Raw genomic sequence first — 14,328 nt, forward strand, 5'->3', positions numbered from 1 at the left:
TGCCAAAGAGAACTGAGAAGCCTGAGTGCTCCAGGACAGTACGATACTGGGTTTCAACTCAGCATTAAGAGGTATCTGAAGGCTGTGCAACACTATTGAGTTAAAAGTGAGAATGCATACTGGTAAGTGAAGACTCTAAATGCACAAGCTGATAGGGCTCACCCTGAAAAAATGTCCCTGTGTAAATTATTCAGATACAGTCACTGTATTACCCTGAATACTAACAAAAGCAACACGCTTTTAAAGAGTGCTCCCATGTGACAAAAATAACTCACAAACATCAAGCTGTAAAAAGTGTAATTCCCTTCACATGGAAGGAAACACAAACTCTGCCAAGTTAAATAAGCAAATCAAAGTAGCCTGTACCGGAAAAAATCAGGAGCTGCCAACGCCTTACACAACACAGCTACTCTCCCAAAAGGTAAGGCATTGGTTAGAAAGCAATTCCACGCCCAAGGGTTTTGTGTTGCTTTGTTTTCTTTGGAGTTTTGTTTTAATAAATAATCAGTTAGACTTGAAAAATTTCCATAGACACATGGTCATTCCTAGAGAAACATAATACATGTTGTTGATTGCTTATACACTCTACCGCAGAAAACAGTAATCAAAAATACTTAGATCAATGGCACACAACTGAAGTTTCCCAGAGTAGACAGGATGACATAGAACAACTATATACATTATTTACTACACCTACAGGAAGTCACTGAAATCAGACACATGATAGTTATGACTGGTGAAAACCAAGAGTTGTTCAGAAACGGCTCTTCCCAAAGCTAGCACTGCCCTTGGTAACACAGGGCCTCCACTTTATAAGGAATGTCTTTGTTTGATTCACTTACCTACTGCCTGCCCAAGCCAAAGCCAGTTGCCAAGGCTACAACAGACCCGTACCACTACCACGCTTTATAACCTAAAGGCTCAGAGCCAAATTACTTCTTGACAGACATGGGGAATTTAAAACAGTGTCCTTATCTTTCAGCACATGGACTTGACGATGATGGCAATACAACACAGATTATTCCTAAAAGAAGAGCTTTGTCAGATGTCTGGAAATGGAATAAATACAAATCCAGACAAAAGTCCAGATCCTGCTTTTTTTCTTTTCCGTGAAACACCATTATCCAGCCTTTCTCATCCCACCCTTTTTTTTTTTTTTGCTACACCACAGAGTAAGTTCAATTTTCTGTAGGCTTTTCAAGCTGCGTTTCTCAAGGGGTACAGTGACTGTTATCACTATAACTGATTTGAAATAGTGCCGCCTTCTACCAGAGTACTGACAGTGAAGCAGGTATTGTTACAATTTTTTTTATTCTCTAGCCATTGAGATGGGAATAAAAATCTGGCTTCCCCTTCTTAGAAAACAGCTGTTTTTATACACTGAAGTTCTATATAGGATAGTGTGAGAGGGAACAGATGAAAAAGCCATCATCGCATCAATAGCTCATAAAAAATACAAATATCTTTATACACAAGACTCCACATGTTAAAACAGCAGAAGTTTATCAGATGATTCACATACAGTAAGGAGAAAGTTATTTAAGGTGGCCTTAAGGAACAGTTTTGCTTTTGCTTGTCCCAACCATCACCACCCAGTGTTGAAAGCTGTCACAACACATCCACATTCTTAAAGTACATTTTTTTTTCTTCTATATATACAGAGTCAGTCAAATCAAGCAAATGTGGGATTCGACCAGCAGAAGTCACCACTTCAGCACACAGCTGAAGACCAGCTTCTGCTAGCTTAGCTGTGACTCAGGGACAGGGAACTGGCCCTTGGGAACCCACCATTTACCTCTTCCCTCTGACACATGGCCTCACCTGCCCTGCAGCAGGACACTTTGCGCCAAATCCACAGAGATGTTAGATGGCCACAGACCATTTTCCAGCCAGACACCTACACTTCTCCACGTCTCTCCACCTCCGTTTTTCTGTCTGCAAGCTCAGAATGTGTCTGTAAACAAGGGGGAGGTGTTATGCTACAACCCTCCTGTCTACTACAACCCCAACCATGTAGGTGGCAATGGTGTTCCTGCTGTTCACCCAGTTGGATGCCCAAGTAAACACAATTTGTAATGCCAGGAACAAGCAAGCATCCAGAACATCATCCTGTAACCAGGAAGTCATCATCAGTTTGCTATGCTCACACACAATATAAATTCCCTTGTTTCATTTACAACATGTTAATACATTTTCATCTCCTGGAAAATCATCAAAATAAACAAAGCAAGTCACAGCTGCCCTCCCAGGATACAATCAGAGCTGTGCCTGTGCTCTCAGAAACACAATTCAACTAATTCCCAGAGCAGCCAATGGCTGCGGAAGTGACTCAGTTTCTCAAGCCTTGGACACAGCCCTGCTGGGCACCACAAGAATAGGGCAGGCCATAGTCACAAAAGCAGCATGCAAGAGTAGCCAGCAGAGAAAAACTTGGGTGAAAAAAAGAAGCACACATTCAGCCAGGGATGCAGCCACTTGCAGAGACAAGCAGGCAGACAGCAGAGAACAGGAATATGTTCTCTGTGTCTGCGATATAAAACATGGCTTACTCTGCATGTTTTATCCGTGTCACTGTTCTGCTGCTCCCAGGTAGCCACCACGGATTTTTTCCAAGAGCTTTAAGATCAAGAACCACCACTTGAAACAAGTTTTCATACCAATTTACAAGGAGGAGGTTTTTAGCAGAGGCACAAGGAACCCCACATACTCTCCTCTGATACCCATGTGAAATTCTATCATGTGAGAGGAACCACAATTATCCAGAAGGTTTTGCTGGATGCTCCCAGGTAGCCACTGACCACCTCAAGGCAAACACGATGCTGTCTTCACTCACAAAACTTCTGCCTGATTACAAACAGAATGAGATTTCTAAGAAAGCTGAGGACTAGTCTTGGCTGTTTTGTTAAGTTCTTTCCATCAGATCCAGATTCCTTGACTGTTTCAATACTAACATTTACTGTGTACATACAGACATCATGGAACCAGCATAATCAAAACCAGATTTATTTCTGCAGATTCTAATATCCTAATAATTGTGTACAAAGAGCAGGCTACTAGCAGCTCTGCAGAAGCTCAAAGTATTCCTTTTCTCTCCAATGGCTTTGTTTTTTCCTGCAGACCCCAGAGATAGAGTTCAGTATCTTTATCATTTCAGTCACTAATTAAGCTCTCAGCAAACTCAAGAGTACTATTTTCTCATTAATGTTCCCCTCTTTTCTCAGGAAACCCTTTTTTCTGTCAATTAGCATTAGCTCACTTAAAAGGGATGGCACAGCAGGAATTCAAACAAAATTCAGAACTTCAGCCACTTATGCTTCAAAGTTTAGTTTCCACAAATGTTCAAACCTCACTTTACTGCATGAATGTGCCTACCAAATCATCCAGTAGACATAACCACACTTCTTTTATAAAAGTTACCTTTTCCCACAAATAAAAATTGGCACTAAAACATCATCTGAACACTGATTTATGCTGTACATGAGTGTAGGATGCACTTTCCTTTGGAAAAAGAGGACTCAATCAAGCTGTAAATAGCAAGGCTACGCAATGCAGCAGAAAGGTTGCTGAAAACAATGCAGTATGTACCCTGCAGCAAGGGCTGCTGTAGGAGAACTAAGTCTATGCCAGAGAGAATGCAGTTCTGCCCTGTGGGGCAAGCAAATCCAGAAACAAAGTCAAAGGCCTGTGACAGAAGATGATGTAGCACTTCTGAACAGAAAGGTATCTATGTGCTTCATACCCACTGAAACCTGCAGAAAAACTCAACCCTGTGCTTCCTGCAGTCCAAACTATTTCAGATGTTCTCCCCCTAATTTGTGATCATAGAATCACAGAGTGGTTTGGTTTGGAAGGGACCAAGCTCATTTAGTTTTAATTCCCCCTGCAGGGACACCTTCCACTAGACCAGGCTGCTCCAAGCCCCATCCAACCTTACCTTGAACACTGCCAGGGACAGGACAGCCACAGCTTCTCAAGGCAAATACAGAAAGAAAAACAAAATTTATTTTTGAGAAATTCTTAAACTCTGTCACTCATGCCTCCAAGAAAATGCTGTGTTCTAAAGGAGAACAATTACACAGACGGAAAACACCTGGTAACACATGTGGGAGTGAGGATGACATAGCACATGTTATGCAGATACACAGAAACATGAAAAGCAGTATTCGACAACTCAGACATCACGCAGAACATAAGGGAATGGAACATTTTTAGGGTTTGGATTTTTTTTTTAAGAGACAAGCAGTAACACTCAAGTCCTGGCCAGGCAGTCAAATACCAATAAGAGAAGGAAACCTACCAAACACAGAATACGAGCACCCACAGATGATCAGAAATCAAAACTACAAAAGTTCCATCATGGACACAACTAAACAAATTATAAAAGAAATATTAGGAAATAAATAAATAAAGCTACGAGTCTAGGTTATTTCTTTCAATAAAACATCTGATTGTGTTTAAAGATACTGGAAACTTTAACAAAGGTTTACTTAGCCATTTAGGAAGGCATGACGGAGTTGAAGACCTTCATATACCATGAAGTAGAACACCATGAAGTGGCTTGGAGAGATCCATCTTGCCTTGGGCCACCTTGCCTACTGCCTATCCCTTACAGCATCATCTACCAAGGGCAGGAGGAAAGGGGCAGCAAGTCAGCTAAATAAAGCAGGTGATTAATAGTATTTGCCTACCTGTAATTTCTTTACTATAGTACTTTTTCAGTTTGATAAAACAGAAACATCCATACAAAAGGTATACACCACTTTCCATAGCAAATTGTTCCTCCTGCCACAGAGATTTTATTAGATTCAGCTAAATTCTCTTTCTGTCTAATGCTCTCTGCATCCTAAACCAGATCTGCTGGTAACATTCACACCCTTTAAATACATTTAAGCAAGTAGGAAGCAGAGCTTTCCAGAAAGCAATCTGCAAGCCACTGAGGATGATAAACTGCAGCAGTAAAAGCTTGGCTCTAGTATCAAATTAGATCTTCACTTATATACCAAATATAGCGCTTGGAGAACACGCTTCAGAACACGGATGGTTTCCCAAAATGCTGATCAGTGGTTTTAAAAACCAATGCTTTATGAATGACTAAAGCAAATCTAGTCAATACAACCTAAGAAATCACAGTAGGGAACTGGAAAAAAGTAAAAAACATCTTAAGGAAGTCTTCAATCCTTTTAAATACAAAAAATGGGCAGTATGCTTTTTAGGAAAAAGACAAAATTAGAAAGGAAAAACTTAATTAAATTTTAGTGGGGGAGGAGTCACTTCAGCACTTTACCAAAGGCTGCCTTCTGTTTTAACCCCAACACAAAACAGGTTGATGATACCAACATAGCAAATGAGAAATACTCTACAACTTCCCCAAAGAAAACCTCAAAGCACATACGTAAGATTACACTTACATGTTGATTAATAGGTAAAACGTGGGTCTGAATTCAGAAACAGAACAATCATTAGAGGCAAGAACTAACATAAGAGAACAACAGGAAGAACAAACGGACAAAAGGCAGTAATGAATAATCTAACAGCTTTCCAAAAATACACTGAATTATCTCATCTCTAAGTATTTCTTACACTACCACCATTTTTAATACAATCTTATGTAAGCTGTGTGGAACTATCTTCAATAAAATTTGCTTACACCCTGCCAAGTATCACATCAGGAAAATCCACCTGCCCAAAGCATCTGAAAGGGAACAATAGCTCCTGCAGACACAGGAGAACGTTTCTTCTGACATCATTTAAGCTTGCGCATTTGACAGTTGAGTCCACAGTCAGTTAAACTGTTCTATATTGAGTTTAAAGATTTTTCCTCATTTCCACTCACACTGCAGCAAGGAATTTTAAGAGCTGTCAAACACAGAAGGTAATAATAGGACATTAAAGGCACTTGGTTTTTTCTAAAAGTTATACTTCAGCATTAGAAAAAGCAGTATATTGGTGCCACTGAGTGTGACAAGACACAGTAATGCCATTTGATTCCTGGATCTGAGGAAGGGATTAAGACTCCATACGTCAAGAGTGCCTACATCTCTAGGACACATGCAATCAACTCTGGAGGTAAGCTACCTTTAAAGATAAGTGCAATGCTACACAAAACAAAAAACCCTCAAGTATGTGGAAAAGAGGCAAACTTTAAGTAAACCTCAAATGAAATATGGGTAGGATCACAGAAGGTATGTAAGACTAACAAAAGGAGTGGATTCCTGCCAAGGAACAGCTGTGAACTGGAAAGGGAAGAGAGGAGGGGGTGCACAAGATAGAAACTGTCTTCACAAAAAAAAGAAAAGAAAAAAAAACCCACAGAAGGGAGGCTGGGAGAAGAAGCTGACATCACAGTTGGATTTCAAAATGAATGGGAACAAAGGAAGAAAGATCATTTACATTTGCAAGTTATATTAGAGCAACAGAAGTCAATGTTGTAAAGGGCAAGGCCTAAACAGACCAAAAGCTGCATCAAATCCTTAGCCTTCCCCTGAATAAAACAGAAAACACAAGAAAAGAGCAAATGAATTCAAGTACTGCTTTTAAAAGTCTCAAAATACATTTGCACAGGGAAAAAAAAAAAAAAAAAAAAAAAAGCCCACCACAACAAAAAACCCCACACTGTTACCTTCATGAATTCACAGAGGGGGAGCTCTCTTTTTATTAACACACAATTACCATCTCATAAACATGAATTCCCTGTCTGCTGAGTCAGGCTACAGATCTGAAACCAGCAGCAGAGACTTGAATTAAACAGAACACATCTGAGATACACAGTACATGGTACTACACTGAACAAAACTGGGTATTAGGTCCTGGAAGGCATACACTTACTAAGCTTACTAAGAAACAGAAGTTATTTCAGACTTACGAACACAAAACCAATTTAAACCGCATGAATATGTGCCACTCCAGATCCCATTCCCCACCTTTCAATTCCCTTCCCCAAAATACTGACCCAAGCAGCAGTGCCCTAGGAAACCATCTGACAGATCCACAAGCAGACTAACCACCTTGCTGGCTCAGAGAAATTGTTTGAGAAATGGTGAAATTAACTTTGCGGGTACCTCTTTATGATGTGCTTTAAAGCGATCCAGACAAGCTGCACAAGTGTGGTTTTAGATAACCTAGTCAGGACGTACCATAACTCTGAATGGAAATCTATAGCACCCTGGTCCATTATAAAATTGAGTGTATTTCCTTCTAGAAGAGTTAAACAGATGTCTTCCACTGAAAGAGAGCCCCCTGAGAATTTAAAGAAAAGTAATTTTCTTGCCCCAAGTTGTCTCATAGACTCCAAACAAGACTTTTCAAGTTTTATCTCCCGAATGCTTTCAACATCATTCACCTATGATGATCTCCCTCCATCACAACATAGTCCTTCACACCAGTATAAACACATCCATCACTCTCCTCGGTAACATTCACATATGATACAGCAGGGGAAAGTACACCACCGACAGCCAACATGACACTAGAGCCACAGAAGTGCTCTGAAGTGAAAGGGAAAGAAATGCCATGTTTAAAAAAGCAACACGTGCAGAGATGACAAAGCAAAGCACTGGATCCTAATAATCCCACATGATGGAATTTACAGGCTAGAAAGAGTTCAAGATGTCTGTGCAAAGCAATTAAGTTCTATTCACTTATAAACAGAAAACAGATTCTACAGTGTTTGAATACACAACCCACAATCTCCTGTGTACTTTAAAAAGAAATTTAAAAAAAAAAGGGACAAAAACCAAACAGCGAGTTCATTGTAGCTCAGCTCTAGAGGGAAATGGCTTAGTTTACAGAGTGCTAAAAGCATCACAAAGCTTATCCTGTGGTTTAGGCTGATTTGTGGGTCAAAGACTTATTGATAGCTTTGGCAGCAATATCCTTCTGATTGCTTACTGTGGAAGACTTCAAGTGGCCTAATTAAATGCAGTGATTTGCTTCTCTAAGAAAAACAAGCAGCTTCATTCTGTCAGCCTTCTGCAAGTCGTAAGCCACCCATCGGCGGCTTTTTCAAGCAAGGCAAGAAAGACCATGTATCTCTCAGGACACAAACAGAGTATAAGAGGTAACCTGACCACCTGAGGACCCCCTGTCCTCACCGTGGCTGTCTGTTGCTATGTCGAGGTCCTAAATCCAAAGACTTGACAGAAAATTATCACCCACTTTTCAGGTGGAAAAATTAAGCCACTGTCCATGTGCGCAAACCCTCCCCTGAAAGTGATCCTTGTTCCACCGCTGTTCTTGCCTGAGGAATGTAAATAGCTAATTGCACAGGTTCACTTACACTGCAAGCACAAGGAGAGAAGGACAAACAAGGGAAAACAACTGTTGAATAAAAGCAAACAATTAGGAAGCAATTAAGACCAGGCATCACTGTGATGTTGTAAACACGACTTTCACACTGAACAATGCCTTTCTTCCTATGTTGGGTTGGGGTTTTTTTCATTCCAAACTAACGCTTCTATACTGAGAAGGAAGCATCCAAGAACACTTAAAAGTGTCAGTCGCTCAGTTCTTCAATTACATGTTGCCCAAAACAAAGTATTAGCAACCAAAGTGGGTTTTTTTTTCCCAATACAATTCCAAGCGCAGATACCTTTCAGCCTCAATTACTTGTGCACAGCCCTGTTACTACCAGAGCCATGCACAGGGTGAAAACAGCTTCATAGCTAATTCCCACTTCCCTGATAAGGCAGCAGCAATCACACATTGCTGGATACAATTAATTTCTACTTCATCATACACAAATTTGATCACATACTTTCTGAAAAAGTTTAGCTTACAAGCAGACATTTCATTCAGCTCATCAAGAAAGAACAAAGTAATTGACAGAGGAATGGCAAGAACTCAACTACCTAAACAGGTAGTAAGGCACACACAAGTTGGGGCTGGAAGAACAGGGTTGGTGACACAGCTAAGTAATTAGCAAAACACTAATCACACCAAAAAGGAATTAATAGTTCTCTGCTGCTCTGCCTTCTTCAACAAGCTCATTAGAAGGATAAGAAGTGCCTCAATAGGTTTAACCCCATCAGCAAGCTGCACCCTAACAAACTGGTTTGGGGTCTTTGGGGAAGATAAAGAAGGGAAGCAGGGTGACAGGTGATCGAGTACCACAGGCAGTACAAGGGCAACACAAACACTGTGGAAGCTTTTCATCGCTATGGTTTTTGGAAAACTTTCTTGATGCTCCCTTTCTTAAAAGCAAATCCAGCTGCCAGCCAAGGGACAAATCTTTTGACAGCAGGCATTTCAAAACAGGAATGAAACATGGAGTTCACACTGCAAGTGAAGTGATGGGCTTCAACAACATGAAAAACAATTTTCAGGTAAGAGCATGTATTTCGACAGTCACTAATTCAATGAATCCTAGAATCACTTAGATTGGAAAAGACCCTTAAGATCACTGAGCCCAACTATAAGACTAGTACTACCAATGAAAGCTAGAGGCAGCTACCAAAAGAAAAAAAGAAAAAAAAAATAATTACTGCTTTCTGTGAAGTTCACTGCCAGAGCTGATTCCACAGAACCTCTACCTCTAAGGAATCCTTTTGCTTCCCTCAAAGCTACTGTAACCAAGACTTACAGAAAAAGAAAAAAATCTTTTAAAAGTTGGCAATAACTCTGCAATTATCTCTGTAATTTACTCATAGGCAAACTCAAGAGACTTCTGACTCTCAATGCTCTTCAAAAAAAGAAACTAAAAGTATCACTAATGATACTGGTTAAACAACAGATTTACAGCAAGGTAATAGAATCATGTGTCAGAAGCCTCTACCCTGATCTCTACTCTAGGAATACAGCCTGCACAGTAGGATTACATTCATGAAGCCAAATCTGAAGAAAAAGAGTACATGAATATAGAGGGAGAAAGACATCTGAATGTTCAGCAAGCATAAATTTCCCATTTCTAACAGTAAGTGCCTACACATTGATTTTCAATGACCAAAATTCCAGTTTAGAAGTGCCTAACAGTCTTCTGTGGGAGGCCTTGATACAGAGGAGATAAATACCACATCTCCAGCTTTTATCAGAAGAAGGAGCACTCATGAAGCACTTGGTTACTCTCCAGCTACAGTAAGATCAAAAACAGTGCCTACTTTAGAAATGGCTTTCATTTGTTACGTAGTAGCATCAAGCCAAGGTGATGAAGGTGAAACAACAAACATCCATGATGCTCTTCAAGAGCAGGAGCAGACTGGGAAATTAGGAAGGCCACAATGCTTGTCAATCTGAAAACAAACACATCAGCTCTGACTTTGGTATTACTCTGCAAGAGATGAAAGGAAAAAAAACAACATCCCATTGTACCTTCTGCACATATATATGTATATACACACACAAAGCGTGATATTAATTAAATTTATGAAAAAATTACCCACATTCTCGTGGTTTAAGTCCAGCAGGCAACAAGAACCATGCAGCCACTTGCTCACTCTGTCCCTTCCTAGCTCACTCCATCCCTTCCTCCCCCTGTTCCCAGAGGGATGGGGAGGAGAATTGAAAGAATGTAGCTCCCATGGGTTGAGATAAGAAGAGTCCAGTAACTAAGGTATAACACAAACCACTGCTGCTACTACCAATAATAATAATGATAAAGGAAATAACAAGGGGAAAGAATACAACCGCTCACCACCCACCAACCGATACCCAGCCCAACCCAAGCAGTGATCTAGTCCTTCCAGGTGACTCCCTCCCGTTTATATACTGGGCATGACATGCTGTGGTATGGAATACCCCTTTGGCTAGTTTGGGTCAGGTGTCCTGTCTCTGCTTCCTCCCGGCTTCCCCTCCTTCCTGGCAGAGCATGAGGCTCAGAAAGTCCTTGGTCAGACTAAACATTACTGAGCAACAACTAAAAACATCGGTGTTATCAGCGCTGTTCCCAGGCTGAAAGTTAAAACCACAGCACTGCACCAGCTACTAAGAAGGAGAAAAATGACTGCTACTGCTGAACCGAGGACACACATGCATCATCAGAAAAAGCTGCTAGGCTCTGACGTGCTATATGATGAGACAGAGAAGGAAGAGCAGGACATCCTTCCCCCAGTTTGGTGTACAAGTTAACTTTGCATTGATTCATCAACACATGCACACTGAACAGCTACTTGTCCTAACCCCTATTTGCTGACTCCATCAGCTCCTAGTCTTTCCAAAGTATACATAACTTCCTACTTAAAGGAATGTCATTTTAAAAACACTATACACTAGAATTTTGTGAGAGGGATTTACTAATACATAAACGGTTTGGGGTTTGTTTGTGGTTTGTTTTGTTTTTTTTTTTTTAAGAAAAGGCATTTTCACAACATCGATAATAAAAGTTAATATTTTCCTTTTAAAAATAAAAGCTCTTTATACAGCTTCTTTTTTATGTTAGTTTTGCCAGTGTAGGATAACACAAGCATGCAACCATATGGCACGCCTACTAGAACTATCTTTAATTTCTTCCTTGGAGATGGAAGCCCAAGTACCTGCAACTATGCTGTAATTTCCTTTTGGAGAGAACTTATCAAACTGGGGTTTTGGGGGAACTGAAAATAGTTTCTAGTCCAATCTTTTTTTCTTTTTTTAAGGAAAAAAAAAAACGAAATCAGACTACAAAAGATTTAGGATAACCTATTCAACCATTGGAGAGGTTTATAAAGTCTTTTCAGAAAGGAATAAACAGATCAGAAGCAGAATATAACAGTGCTGAAAATAACAACTGCTGTCAAAAACGAGCGGTATTAATTCAGTGACTTGTCTGAAAAGACAGTCTTTCTGTAATGTTATCCATAACGAGAAGACAATGGTTTGCCTTGATTTTACCCCCCCCCCCCCTTGTAGCTTTATATGTCCCTAGCAACAGCAAAGAATAGCAATGGGTTTGTCAGTGGACAAGGACTATGCAGTGGGCTGCAAGGGGGGCCCCAGGCACCCTGTGTTATCCAAGCACAGTCGCCCTGTTATTTGACAACAAGCAAACCTCCAAGCAGAGCAGGGCTTTGGGTATCATACTTGAGTGTCAAACTGACAAACTACAGCCCAGCTACTGATGATAATAAACCTGTGCGACAGGTTCACTGCAGTTCAGAAAACGTTTCTGATCTGAAGTGTGGAAGGACAATCTTCATCTGCCACATCTTTATTGTTTGTTCGAAATTGGGAATCAGTTCACAAAAAGACAACAGCATCACCAACACAGAGAGAACAGCATGGACAATCAACTCTACCACCTCCATACCGAGGAAACTCCTGCTGAAAAAAGAGATGAAAAAAGTACTATGAAAAAGGATGTAAAAGGTACTGTGAAAATGTAGGGAACTTGCAGCTCAAAATACAAGCTTTTGCTACTAAATCTGTAAACTGTAAAGATATTGAACCACTATCTTTGAATAACTCTACCAAGTTAACACGAAATTCAAGTTTGTCAAAAGGTGATGCTAACTTTGTGGATACATTAAAAAACAAAACAACAACAAACACCCCCAAAAAAAAAGCCAAAATGCATACCAACAACAAACACTACTTGCCAGTAACATAGAAAGTTTCCCTGATCTCCCTGAGGCCTACCAGGCATATTTTAAAATTAAACTTTAAAAATCCATTTCTAGACTGCAGACGAGCAAATTAGGTGCCATCTAAAACACCCTACCAACAACAGCCTGGCTAACATTTCTAGTTTTGCCATGTAGTAACTTCGGTTTCCATTCCTGTATTTTATCCAGCAGGACCACTTCAAACAATGGAAGTGGGGGACAAGGTTTGCTTTCCTGGGTTTCAGAAGGGTCTGGAAAAAGAAACAAGCATTTCATTACTGCCTGTGACAGAGGGTGGAGGGTTTCTTGCACTTCTGTTACCAGTTAGACAAATGCAACAGAGATGGAAGCTCTCTGATGTGTAAACCAGGCTCCTAGGACACCACTGTACTCAAAATCCTGTGTGTCACACACACACCCCCCCCTTCTCCGTTGCAGCAGCTGAGAATTATGAAGGAGAGGGACAGCTGGGCTTCTCATTAGGAGAATTCACAGACTCAATTCATGGACAGTCATTTGTACCCACCTCCCATTTGCAGCTTCCACCCTGCAGTTGATAGGTGTCTTTCAAAACCCTTCATGGAGTAACACAACAACAGGCGAGCTGGTTTGGTACAGCAGAGTTAAAAGATACACACAGTGGAGAGATTTAGAAGGAAGCCAGCATCAGTGTTATTTGTCTCCATGAGAACACAACTTACCAGAACACTCCAGTTCCCAAGATAAAGTATCTTCTCCAAAAGCAAGCTACATATACATCTGTTGGTTATCAGTATAAGCCTTTAACAACTGTCAGATATGATGGCAACGGTCCCACGAACTGCTTGCACGTAACTCCAACTGCACAAGAACTCTCAGCAGGGCAAAGGCCTTAATGGAGCTCAGCTCTGCGAGGATGCCTTTTTCAGCTGCTTGGATTTCCCTTCTTTCCCTAGAGCACATCTTCAGTTTAATTAATAGGTCACTGAACCGGTTTAGGTTAATTGTCGCAAGTACCACGTCTTTGTTCCAAGGGGAGGGACCAAAATTCATTCAGTTACTGTCCACGAAGCAAAATTGCAAAATGTAAGGCTCTTCGCACACCTAAATCACCACCAACTCCTAAGGGAGCTTTTTTTGTGCCGCAGTAAACAAATGCCTTCTTAGCAACACACATCCTACCAGCGACTCCTCGCTCGCTGGGTTTGTACCAGGTCATTGTGTCCATACCAGATCCCCGTTTGTTACAGGCCCCCTATGCCCATAATAGATCACTCTGTCCACACCAGATCCTTTATGTCCGTAACAGATTGCTCTGTTTGTACCACATCTTGCCCTGTTCGCTGCAGACTCCCCCGTCCCTACCAGAATTCATCCCTTGTCCCTACCAGAATTACCCCCTTGTCCCTGCCAGATCCCCATCACTCATTAGCACGACCATTACCTGAACCTGGAATTAACTTTTCAACGCTGCTCCTCACTAGAACTGCATCAATGCGATCCAGTTTTAACTTATCTACCGCAAGTAGCACTACGGGCAGCAACTTCTGCCCACACAGGCCTTGATATGGGCGAAAAAAACATAGCTTTAAATAAAAAGAAAGGGAGACTCCAGCAGACGAGTGTTCTCCCCTGAAGGCTGCTCTCGCCTTTCCCGTGACACCCCTTTCGGCTTGCAGCATAGCGCTCACCGAGAAGGTCCCTCCGGCCTTCAGCTAAAAGCCTCGTAAATCCACGTCCCCGCTGTCGGAAGCGCCCGGCCCGTGAGGAAGGTCGCGGCCCCGCTCCACCACCAGCCACCGCCCTCCAAACGCATGAGCGGCGCCGGCTGGCTCCGAGC

The 14,328-nt window shown here is 41.3% G+C and overlaps 1 protein-coding gene across 3 annotated transcripts in view; it reads right to left on the reverse strand.

Moving 5' to 3' along the window:
- Window positions 1-14,328, reverse strand: part of MOB1B (MOB kinase activator 1B) — a 34,427-nt gene that overhangs the window by 19,545 nt on the left and 554 nt on the right. Inside the window, exons 1-2 of one of the 3 annotated variants that reach the window (XM_061354677.1) lie at window positions 14,180-14,319; window positions 13,933-14,049 (exon numbers count right to left, since the gene is read on the reverse strand). The exons of 1 other annotated variant lie outside the window; for it this stretch is intronic. The gene's annotated coding sequence lies outside the window, so the exon portion shown is untranslated. Of the gene's footprint in view, window positions 1-13,932; window positions 14,050-14,179; window positions 14,320-14,328 lie in introns of those variants that run through there. One more of the 3 variants, XM_061354676.1, reaches the window with a different exon arrangement.

This window comes from Neopsephotus bourkii, unplaced genomic scaffold (genome assembly GCF_033783945.1).
Source record: "Neopsephotus bourkii isolate Nb327-2 ecotype Australia unplaced genomic scaffold, CSIRO-AGI_Nbou_v1 NB_741, whole genome shotgun sequence".
In the NCBI taxonomy this organism is placed as follows: Eukaryota; Metazoa; Chordata; class Aves; order Psittaciformes; family Psittacidae; genus Neopsephotus; species Neopsephotus bourkii.